Below are 11767 nucleotides of genomic sequence, written 5' to 3'. Positions count from 1 at the left end.
CTATGCCAAGAGATTAGGAAGACAGATACCTGGCCAACTGACTGGAAGAGATCTGTATTTGTACCCATTTCAAAGAAGGGTAATTCCACTGAATGTGGAAATTATCAAACAATATTGTTAATATCACATACAAGTAAAATCTTACTGAAGATAATTCAAAAATGATTGCAGCAGTAAATTGACAGAGAACTTCCAGAAATGCAAGCTGGATTCCGAAGAGGATGTGGAACAAGAGATATCATTGATGGTATCAGATGGATCTTGACCAAAAGCAAAGAATACCAGGAAGATGTTTACTTGTGTTTTATTCACTATGCAAAAGCATTCAATTATGTGGATCATAACAAATTATGGATGACATTGAGAAGAATGGGAATTCCAGAACACTTAATTGTACTCATGAGGAACCTGTACATAGACCAGGAGGCTGTCATTCAAACAGAACAAGAAGATACTGTATGGTTTAAAATCAGGAAGGGAGTGCATCAGGATTGTATCCTTTCACCATACTTATTCAATCTGTATGCTGAGCAAATAATCTGAGAAGCTTGACTATAAGAAACAGAACATGGCATCAGGATTGGAGGAAGGGTCATTAACAACCTGCGATATGCAGATGACACAATTTTGCTTGCTGAAATTGAGGATGACTTGAAGCACTTACTGGTGAAGAAGGAAGACTACAATCTGCAATATGGATTACACTTCAATATAAAGAAAACAAAAATCCTCACAACTGGAGCAATAAGCAGCATCATGATAAATGGAGAAAGATTGAAGTTGTCAAAGACTTCATGTTACTTGGTTCTACAATCAATGCCAATAGAAGCAGCTGTCAAGACATGAAATGACATATCACATTGGGCAAATCTACTACAAAAGACCTCTTTCAAGTGTTGAAAAGCAAAGATGTCTTCTTGAAGACTAATGTGTACCTACCCCAAGCCATGGTATTTTCAATCACCTCATATGCATGTGAGAGCTGGGCAATGAGTAAGGAAGACTAAAGAAGAGTTGATGCTTTTGGGTTGTGGTGTTGGTGAAGAATACTGAAAGTGCCATGGACTTCCAGAAGAATGAACAAATCTCTCCTGGAAGAAGTGCAGCCAGATTGCTCCTTGGAAGCAAGAATGGGCAGATTTTGTTGCTCACCTACTTTGGTCATGTTGTCAGAAGAGACCTTTCCCTGGAGAAGAATATCATGCTTAGTAAAGTGAGTGGTCAATGCAAAAGGGGAAGACCTTCAAGGAGATGGATTGACACAGTGGCTGCAATGATGGGCTCAGCTATAGCAAGGATCGTGAGGCTGGCACAGGAGTGGACAGTATTTCATTCTGTTGTACATAGGGTTACTATAAGTTGGAGATGATTCAGCAGCACCTAACAACAACAGAGGACCAAAACATGGAGAACAGCAAGAGTGAATAATTAGCAACCTCATTGATCAGTCATAGGAATTTATACAATTATTCCTAGTTCTAATGTTTTGTTTAACTCTTTTTCCTTTGACACAGTCATTAGTATTCCAAGGAAAACAGAATACCATTTTTTTTTGCAGTGTTTCAGCAGAAATGTATTATTTTTTAATAAAAATATCTCTATAATAAGTTATAACAACAAAAAACATATTCTGCAAAACCAGCTTACATGTACCAATATTCCTACAATGCTAAAACTGTATGCTAATTTACTCTTTGAAACTTCTAGTGCAGCTCTGGTCAGAGCTGTCCTTATTACTCAATTACAGTGACGCTTCGAATCACTTTCATTGCATGTGCTATAAGCATGAGCTATTGTTTTCTTTGCTGCCAGTGTCTTTATACTCACTGATTTTGTTTTAAGTCTCCTGGTTTAGAGTTTGGGATGATCAATTGGTAGAAGGGTGGAGGTGGAATGGAAGAGAAACTGCAAAGCAACATGGATCACAGTGTTCCTGAAAAAAGACTTCACTGTCTATGGTTCTCTTTCTCTTTAATGGTATAGTTAAAAAATATGTGAAAATGGAATAAAATAATGAAATCCAAAGTACCCATCATCCATCTTGAACTAATATCAAGTCATGGTCGATGATTTTATGCTTGTACTACTTCTCACCAGGTTATTTTGAAGCAAATCTATGCAGTGAGTCTTTATACCCATACTTTTTCAGAATATAATCCTAAAAGATGTTGTTGTTATGTTGTTATGTGCCATTGAATCAGACCCGACTCATAGCAACCCCTCCTTGGGTTGCCAAGGCAGTATCATTATGGAAGTAGATTGCCCAACCTTCCTTCTGAGGAGTGGCTGGTGGGTTTGAACTGCCAGCCTTCTGGTTAGCAGTCAAGTTCTTAGGCACTATGCTACCAGAGCTCCTATCCTAAAAAATAAGGACTCTATAAACATAACCATAATACCAACTTGAAATCTAGGAAAATCAACAATTCCTTAATCTGATTAAATATCATCCAATTGTAAGAGTCTTTTAATCTAGGTTCTTCTAATTTTTTTTTTTCCAGCAATGTATTTGTTATAGAAAATTGTTGTCTGTCCTATAGAGTTTCCCACAGTCAATATTTTGCTGATTGTATTCCTGTGGTCTTGTTCCTCTGTTTTTCTTATAAACTGGTATACTGAGGTAGAAAATTTGAACAGACCCATAACAAAAGAAGAATTTGAACTGGTCATAAAAAAACTCCCACCAAAAAAATCCTGACCCAGAAGTCTTCACTGGCAAATTCTACCAAACATTCAGAAAAGAGCTCCACCAATTCTACTTAAACTATTACAGAATATAGAAAAGGAGGGAATATTTCTAAATTCATTTTATGAAGTGAGCATAACCCTGATTCCAAAGCCAAGCAGATACACCACTGAAAAAGAAAATTTAGACCAATATTCATCATGAACAAAAAGACAAAAATTAACAAATCCTAGCCTATAGACTCCAACAATACATCATCATCATCATCATCATCATCATCATCATCCATCATGGCCAAGTAGGATTCATACCAGGTATGGAAAGAATGGTTCAACATTAGAAAAACGATCAGTGTAATCCACCTCATAAATAAAACAAAACAAAAGAACAAATGATCAGTGCAGAAAAGACATCCAGTACCCATTTGTGATAAACATGCTCAACAAAATAGGAATAGAAGGGAAATTCCTCAACGTAATTAAGGGCATATATACAAAACCAACATACAACATTATTCTCAATGGAGAAAGACTGAAAACATTCTTCCTGTGAATGGATACCAGACAAGAATGTCCTTTATCACCACTTGATTCTATGTAGTATTGAAAGCCTTTGCCAGAGCAATAAAAGGGAAATAAAATGCATCCAAAAATGGCAAAGAAGATGTAAAACTATCCCTATTTTCAGATGATACAATCCCATACATAGAAAATCCCAAAGATTCAGCAAGAAGATTACTAGAACTAATAGAAGATTCAGTAAAGTGGGAGGGTACAAGATCAACATACAGAAATCAGTCAGATTCCTTTACACTAAGAGAACTCTGAAAAGGAAATCAGGAAACCAATACCATTTACAATAGCCACCCAAAAGATGAAGTAGTTAGGAATAAAACTAACCAGAGATACAAAAGACCTTTACAAAGAAGCCTGCAAAACACTAGTACAAGAAACCCACATGTTCTGGTTACCTAGTGCCGCTCTGATGAGAGTATACCACAAATGGGATGGCCTTAACAAACAGAAGTTTATTCTTACAATTTGGAGGTTTTAAGTCCAAGTTCAAAATGCCAGGCTCTAGAGGCTGGGTGAAAGCCCCTCCACCTTGGGTCAGCTCTGCCTCCTGCTCCCCGCCCACTGGAGCTAGAGACATTTCTTTACTCAGACAGCTGCTGGCTGCTGAGGCTGAGAAGCCCCAAGGTAGACAAGTAAAAAGGCCCAGTCCTGATGTTACCAAACCACATGGCAGGCCATTAACTTAAGTCCACTGTAAGTCCCAAGGTCGGCAGAACATAGCAGGCCGCTGAGCAATGACTCGGCTACATGCAGGGTCCAAGCATGCCATAGGCTAGAGACCATTCCCAAGGCTTCTCCTTATATACAGGAAGCAGAGCACATCCCAAAGGCAGCTACTCAGCTGCTTGTAGTAGATCCCACCATGGAGTTGATTGCCAGTCTCATCATGGGGAATAACTACCACCAGCTTCCCAGCCACTCAACCAGGCCCAGCCAAGTTGACACACAAACATAACTACCACACTACATAAATGAAAGAATATACCATGCTCATGAGTATGAAGACTTAACATTGTGAAGATGTTAGTACTACCCAAAATGATCTACAGATACAATGCAATCCTGATCTGGATTTCATCATCATTCTTTAAAGAGAGGGAAAAATTAATGACCAAATTTATGTGTAAAAGAAAGAGACCCTGAACAAGCAAAGCACTACTAAAGAAGAACAAAGCAGGTGGCCTCACAATTCCGGATCTCAAACCTACTACATAGCCACTGTAGTCAAAACATCTTGGTATTGGTATAATGACAGACACATCCACCAATGAAACAGAATTGCAAACCCAGAGGTACCCATTCACCTGTGGACAGCTGATCTTTGACAAAGGGCTGAAACTCATTAAATAAGGAAGAGATAGTCTCTTTAACATATGCTGCTGGCAAAACTGAATATCCATTTGCAGAAAAATGAAACAGGACCAAATCTCTCACCATATATAGAAACTAACTCAAGATAAATCAAAGACCTAAATGTAAAATCTAAAACTATAAAGACTTTCAAAGGAAAAAAAAAAAAAACATGGTACAAATAAACTATCAAACATAACTAAAAAAGCACAAACAGCAGAAGACAAGCTAGATGATACAGACCTGCTAAAAAGACATTTACGCATATCAAAAGATTTATTCAGAAGTGGGAAAAAACAAACTGGCAATGATATATCAGAGAATGAACTAATCACTAAAATTTATAGAAAATTTCAACACTTTGACAACAAAAAGACAAATAATCCAATTTTAAAATGGGCAGAGAACATGAACAGGAGCTTCACACAAGAAGACATTCAGACCACCAACAAACACATGACAAAATGCTTGTGATCATTAGCCATTCCAAACCCACTGCCATTGAGTGAATTCTGACTCACAGCAACTCTGTAGGGTTTCTAAGGCTGTAATTTTTTTTTTTAAATAACCAAAAAATAGCTTATTTTAATTAGTAAAGTACATCTGTTTTGACCATTGTCCTCTTTCAAAAAGTTATCTATGTGAGATCATATTGACAAGAGCAACTTAAAAGGTTAGATGAGAAGCTTAGGACTTAGTGAGCTTAATAAGAGTCTGGAGGTGGAATGATATGCAAAAGGATAGCAGAATGGTAGCACAACTCAAGGGACATAGCCAATGTCACTGAATTGTACGTGTTGAAATGGTATTTCTTTGGCTGTGTATACTTTCTCCAAAATAAAAATAAAAAATAAATTAAAAATCATCCTTTGGCACATGCCTGCATTACTTAGCCATTAAATCATACAAGGATAGAGGTGGAAAGGTTCTTAGAGAGTCTTAGAGCACATATGATACTTGAAATGGGAATTCAATTTTATTTTATTTGACAACACCTATTGACTAGTACTGCCTTCCAAGTGTGCAGTGTGAGCCAAATTAGGAGTGGCAGGAAGTGTGCTGAAATTTATTAGCAATGTTTTCCATGGTCACAGGAGGGTGGATCAATAGTTTGCAGGCACTTTCTTGCTATCCTAGATATAATTCAACACTTTTGTTTGAAAGAAAAGAGAAGAAAATTGAGCCCAAGAAGTGAAAAGAATTCAAGATCATACTACCATTAGACTGGATAACAACTTTTAAATTAATTAACAGTGCCACGTATTGTTCTTGTTATGTGCCAGTCAGTCGATTTTGACTCAAACAACCTCATATGACAAAGTAGAACTGCCCCATAGAGTTTTCTAGGCTGCAATTTTTAAGGGAGCAGGTGCCAGGTCTTTTTCCCATGAAGCCACTGGGTGGATTCAAACTATCCAAAGCTGTAAATCTTTATGGAAGCAGACTGTCTCAACTTTCTCCCATGGAGCAGTTGATGGGTTTGAACTGCCAACCTTTCAGTTAGCAACTTGATGTTTTAACCACAGTGCCACCAGAACTCCCCAGTAGGCATTGTTGTTGTTGTTAGGTGCCGTCGAGTCGTTTCTGACTCATAGAGACCCAATGCACAGCAGAATGAAACACCTCCCGATCCCGTGCCAGTTCCATGATCCCTGCTATACTTGAGCTCATTGTCTCAGCCACTGTGTCAATGCATCTCGTTGAAGGCCTTCCCCTCTTTTGTCGATCTTCCACCTTACCAAGCATGACATCCTTCTCCAGGGAATGGTCCCTTCCGACAACATGACCAAAGTAGGTGAGACGAAGTCTGGCCATTCTCACTTCCAAGGAGCATTTCAGCTGCACTTCCTCCAGGACAGATCTGTTAGTTCTTTTAGCAGTCCATGGTACTTTCAGCATTCTTCACCAGCACCACAACTCAAAAGCAACAACTCTTCTTTGGTCTTTCTTATTCATTGTCCAGCTCTCACATGCATATGAGGTGATTGAAAATACATTGGCTTGGGTCAGGTGCACCTCAGTCCTCAAGGAGACATCCTTACTCCTCAGCACTTGAAAGAGTTCCTTCATGGCCGATGTGCCCAGTGCTATACGTCATCTAATGTCCTGACTGCTTCTTTCATTGGCATTGATTGTAGAACTAAGGAATGTGAATTCTTTGACAACCTCAATCTTTTCTCCATTTATTGTGATGCTGCTTATTGGCCCAGTTGTGAGGATTTTTGTTTTCTTTAATTGAGATATAATCCATACTGCAGACTGTATTCTTTAATCTTCATCAGTAAGTGCCTCAAGTCATCCTCATTTTCAGCAAGCAAAGTTGTATTGCCAGCGTATCTCAGGTTGTTATGGTTCTTCCTCCAATCCTGATGCCACCTGGCATCAGTAGCCAGTAGAGGGATGCAAATCAAAAGTACACTGAGATATCATTTCACCCCAGCACTGATAGCAAAGTTCAAAAACACAGAAAAACATATCTTGTGGGGAGGAGTCAGTCGTAGACATCACATTTGAGTATTTTCTTTCATGGGTCTGGAAGTCCCTGCATTGTGGAAGCTCAGAGAAGAGGCAAATATTCAGGCCATTGGAAAGGCTGACCACTCGTTATTGTGGGTGCAGATTCATCATGTGATTATTGGAGGTTTAGGAAGAAATATTGTCACTAGTCTTAGATTTTGCTATCAGGACGATTCAAAGTCAAATACCAGTCCTTCCCTTATGGTTTGTATTGCTTTGTCAAAGTACTTAAACTTTCTGAGGTTCTGGTATTTAATCTGTGAAATATAAATAGTAATATCTACTTTATTGGTAGTTTAGAGATGTAGTGAATTTATGTATGAAAAATAACAGAGTGTATTAAAAACTCTATGGAGAACAACTCTACTCTGACACACATTAGCTGATTTTTTTTAAAAGTAGTTCACCAGGTCTTTTTTTTCCAAGTGCCTCTGGATAGACTTGCACCTCTAACCTTTTGGTTAGCAGTCAAGGATGTTAATCATCTGTACAGCCCAGAGAGACTCCTCTGGCAATGATGGGGTATCCCAAATACTTAGCTGAGCCGAGTGCCCTGAAAAAGCATGGGTGTTGTAAACAGGCAAGCTGATTCGGACCCTAATTTTCTTACTTGTCATTTATCCTTTCTCAGATTTCCATTCCACATATGTAACAAATCTAGTGATAGTCCTGACTTATGGGGCTACTGTGAGGAGAAAGGAGAGGAATGTGGACATACCCAGCTCTGTGTCTGATAGACAGTTTGTACTGAATGTCAGCTCCTGTTCCCAAGACTCAATCTGAACCTGTATTTCTTCTTTGCAGGCCCCATGTCAGAATGTATTTAGTAAACAAAATCACTTGTTTGACTCTCTAAAAAATATTTACTCTTTCAGGACACACGCAAGCCAGCCGGGGAGCGTGTTTAGCCAAAGTTGAGGGTATTAAGCACATGATCCTCATTCCTGCTCAGATGGGCTCTGGAATTGCTCCTTTCTTTTGAAACTTCTGGGTAAAATCAAGACATGGCAGCTCCACTGCACTCCCCAAAGCCCATGGACAGGGCCTCACTATTTCTGGAATGAAAGAAATGGAAAGCAGGATGAACTCTGTTTCTGAAGGCATGGCAAGGCCAGGTTCCCCTCCCTTTGTTACTGGGCTGTGCTTGCTCTGGCGGTGCTGTCAATCAATGCCTGAAATTCCAAGTTGAGGAGGAGAGGATCTGGGGCCATGATTGGGCCTTATCCAGGCTAAGACTGGAGGTGGTAGCATAACTAGAAACTGCTTTGGCATGATTAGAAAATGTTTTACTTACTTCCACATTGTGGGGTTTAGGTTTGTGGTTCAGTGGTAGAATTATTGCCTTCTATGCAGGAGACCCAGCTTCAATTCTTGGCCAATGCATTTCAAGTGCAGCCCCCACTCGTCTGTCAGTGGAGCCTAGTGTGTTGCTGTGACATTAAACAGGTTTCAGCAGAGCTTCTAGGCTAAGACAGACTAGGAAGAAAGGTCTGGCAATCTACTTCTGAAAAATCAGCCATTGGAAATGCTTTGGAGCACAGTTGTACTGTGCCACACATGGGGTCACCATAAGATGGAACGAGGTAGCAATTGGTAAGCTCTGGTTCCAACGCTTGGCACAGGGGAAGATCTCAATAAATGTTGCTGTTTTTCATTATTGTTGTTAATAGTCCCACACATAAGCTTTTGGGTGTTTCTCTGGGATTGAGAAATGTCTGTCACAATTTAGTGAATCTGTAATTGTCTTAAGCTGTAGTATAGCAAGTCAACTAGCAGGAATTTGCTTGTTTGTCAGCATTATGATTTTCTAAAATATCCTTAGGCTGGATTGTGTTAAGTGGTATTGATCCACTTCAGGACTCAGCTGGTGGCTAGGTGTTAATGGGCAGTGCTGGCACACTAGTATGCCCACAAGCATGAGGAAAGCATCCTCTGACTTGTCCCCACATGCTGTCATGAGAAAATTTTTCTATCACCCTACGCACCAAGTGTACAGAGGAAAATACTGTTTTAAGTACAAGCTCTGCTGTCACTAAGCTTTATGGTTTTGGGAAAATTGTTCTAATGTCACTGGATGTTTCATCCTGGAGTCACTGAATATTAAGTCCTTTGCCAGAACCTTAATCTCATGGGGAAGTAGGAGAAGGCTGTCTTTTGCTCCCACTTGTCCTTTTTTTCCACTTTTCTTCTGTTTCTGTACAGTGAGCATCCCTCCTCTCCCTCACTCAGCATTCAGTAAGCCTTTCAAATAGGTTCTCAGGAATGTATACACTGTCAGGCTTTAGTACTTTAGTGTGACTTTGATTCTGAGTTCCTTTCCTAAAATGACATATGCATTTTAAGCTTCTTTTCTCATTGTACAAGAAAAGGCTATGTGTACTATAGGAGGAATTTCAAGTACCAGTGAAGGGGTGATTGATAAGCTTTTCTTCATACCTGAACACTATCCTAGGGAGACTCATTTCGACCAGAACCTCTGATGTCTGCCATGGACTCATGAGTGAGGTTGAAGGGAGACTTGCAAACTGACTCAGTGGACACAAGACTCTTAGGCTGTTGTGGGCACCTATTCCAATGGACTTCACAGTTTAGGGGACAGAAAACTCTCTCCGTTTACCACTTCCTCCCTAGCCCAATTCTGTAATGATTTTGAGGTGAATAGATTCTGATGCCCTTAAAGACAGCATAAATGCATTCTTACGAGATGTGAATAATATTAACTTCTCTGATCTCTTAGTGAACACATTGCATTATGTAATAGGTTCTCCAACTATGCCAACTCACTCAATCCTAACAGCTCCAAGGCAGACTTCGTGACCCTTTTTATAATTGAGAAATCTGGGGCTCAGAGTGGTGACTTGCCTAAGGTTCCCTAATTAGTAAGGGGCAGAGCTGGGATTTGATTACAGGTCTACTACCTCCAGACTCTTCGCTTTTTCTATTACATGACTGAGTTGCCGCATATAATCTATTATCCTGTGATAGGCTTGAATGATAGTCATTTTGAGTCCAACTCATGTTTTTCTCACCCCAGTGATCAAGCTGAATTGACTCTTCCTTCTGGATTGATACTCATCTGTCAGTTTGTCATACTGTAGTGGCTTTTGTGTTACTGTGAGGCTGCAGTCTATGCCACCGGTATTTCATTTACCAGCAGGGTCACACATGGTGGACAGGTTTCAGGGGAGCTTCCAAACTATGACAGACTCGGAAGAAGGAAGGGGCCATCCATTTCTCAAAGAATTGGCCTGTGAAAACCTTATGAATAGCAGTGAAACACTGTCTGATATTTTACTGGAAAGCTTTATGAATAGCCCTGAAACATTGTCTGCTAGAGTGCTGGAAGATGAGTCCCTCAGGTCAGAAGACACTCAAAATATGACTGGGGAAGAACTGTCTACTCAGAGTAGAGCTGACCTTAATGATGTGCATGGAGTAAAGCTTTCAGGACCTCCATTTGCTGATGTGGCATGACTCGAAATGGGAAGAAACAGCTGCAAACATCCATTAACAGTTGCAATGTACGAAGTATGAATCTGGGATAATTGGAAGTTGTCAAAAATGAAATGGAACACATAGAGATAAATATCCTAGGCATTAGTGAGCTGAAATGGACTGGTTTTAGTTGTTTTGAATTGGACTACCATATGATTTACTATGCTAAACCAAACCAAATTCACTGCCATCAAGTGAGATCTGACTCATAGCGACACCTCCTTGGGTTTCCAAGGCAGTATCACTATGGAAGTAGATTGTACCAACCACCAAAGCCAAAGACGAGGAAATTGAAAATTTTTACCAAATTCTGCAGTCTGAAATTGACCAAACATGCAATCAAGATGTGTTGATTATCACTGGTGATTGGAATACAAAAGTTGGAAACAAATAAGAATCACCAGTAGTTGGACAATATGGCCTTGGGGATAGAAATAATGCTGGAGATCACATGATAGAATTTTGCAATGTTGTTGTTGTTGTTATTATGTGCTGTCGAGTCAAACCGGACTCATAGCGACCTCTCCTTGGGTTTCCGAGGCAGTATCACTACGGAAGTAAGATTGCCCAACCTTCCTTCTGAGGAGTGGCTGGTGGGTTTGAACTGCCAGCCATCTGGTTAGCAGGTAAGTGTCTTAGCCACTATGCTACCAGAGCTCCCGAATTTTGCAATACCAACAACTTATTCATTGCAAATACCTTTCTTCAACAACACGAATAGCACCTATACATGTGGTCTTCACCAGATGGAGTACACAGGAATCAGATCGACTACATCTGTGGAAAGAGGGGATGGAGAAGCTCAATATCTTCAGCCAAAACAAGACCAAGAGCTGACTATGAAACAGACCATTAGTTATTCATATGCAAGTTCAAGTTGAAGCTGAAGACAATTAAAACAAGTCCATGAGAGCTAAAATTGTTGTTGTTGTTGTTGTTATGTGCTGTCGAGAGCTAAAATAGGACCTTGATAATATTCCTCCTGAATTTAGAGACTATCTGCAAAAAGGACAAGGAGGCCACATGTTCTGACCTCCTCTAATCCCACAAGAGGAAGACAGGATTACCAGCAGTAACCCAAGGCCTATTCCTGCCAGGCCAGACATGCTGCCTCCCTCCGGCCCTTTCTCCAACCGTTCCTCCCAAA

This window comes from Orycteropus afer, unplaced genomic scaffold (genome assembly GCF_000298275.1).
Source record: "Orycteropus afer afer isolate SDZICR_OR568_19922 unplaced genomic scaffold, OryAfe1.0 scaffold00699, whole genome shotgun sequence".
Classification (NCBI taxonomy): Eukaryota; Metazoa; Chordata; class Mammalia; order Tubulidentata; family Orycteropodidae; genus Orycteropus; species Orycteropus afer.
The sequence above is the reverse complement of the archived record's forward strand: the minus strand, read 5'-3'. Positions refer to the sequence as shown.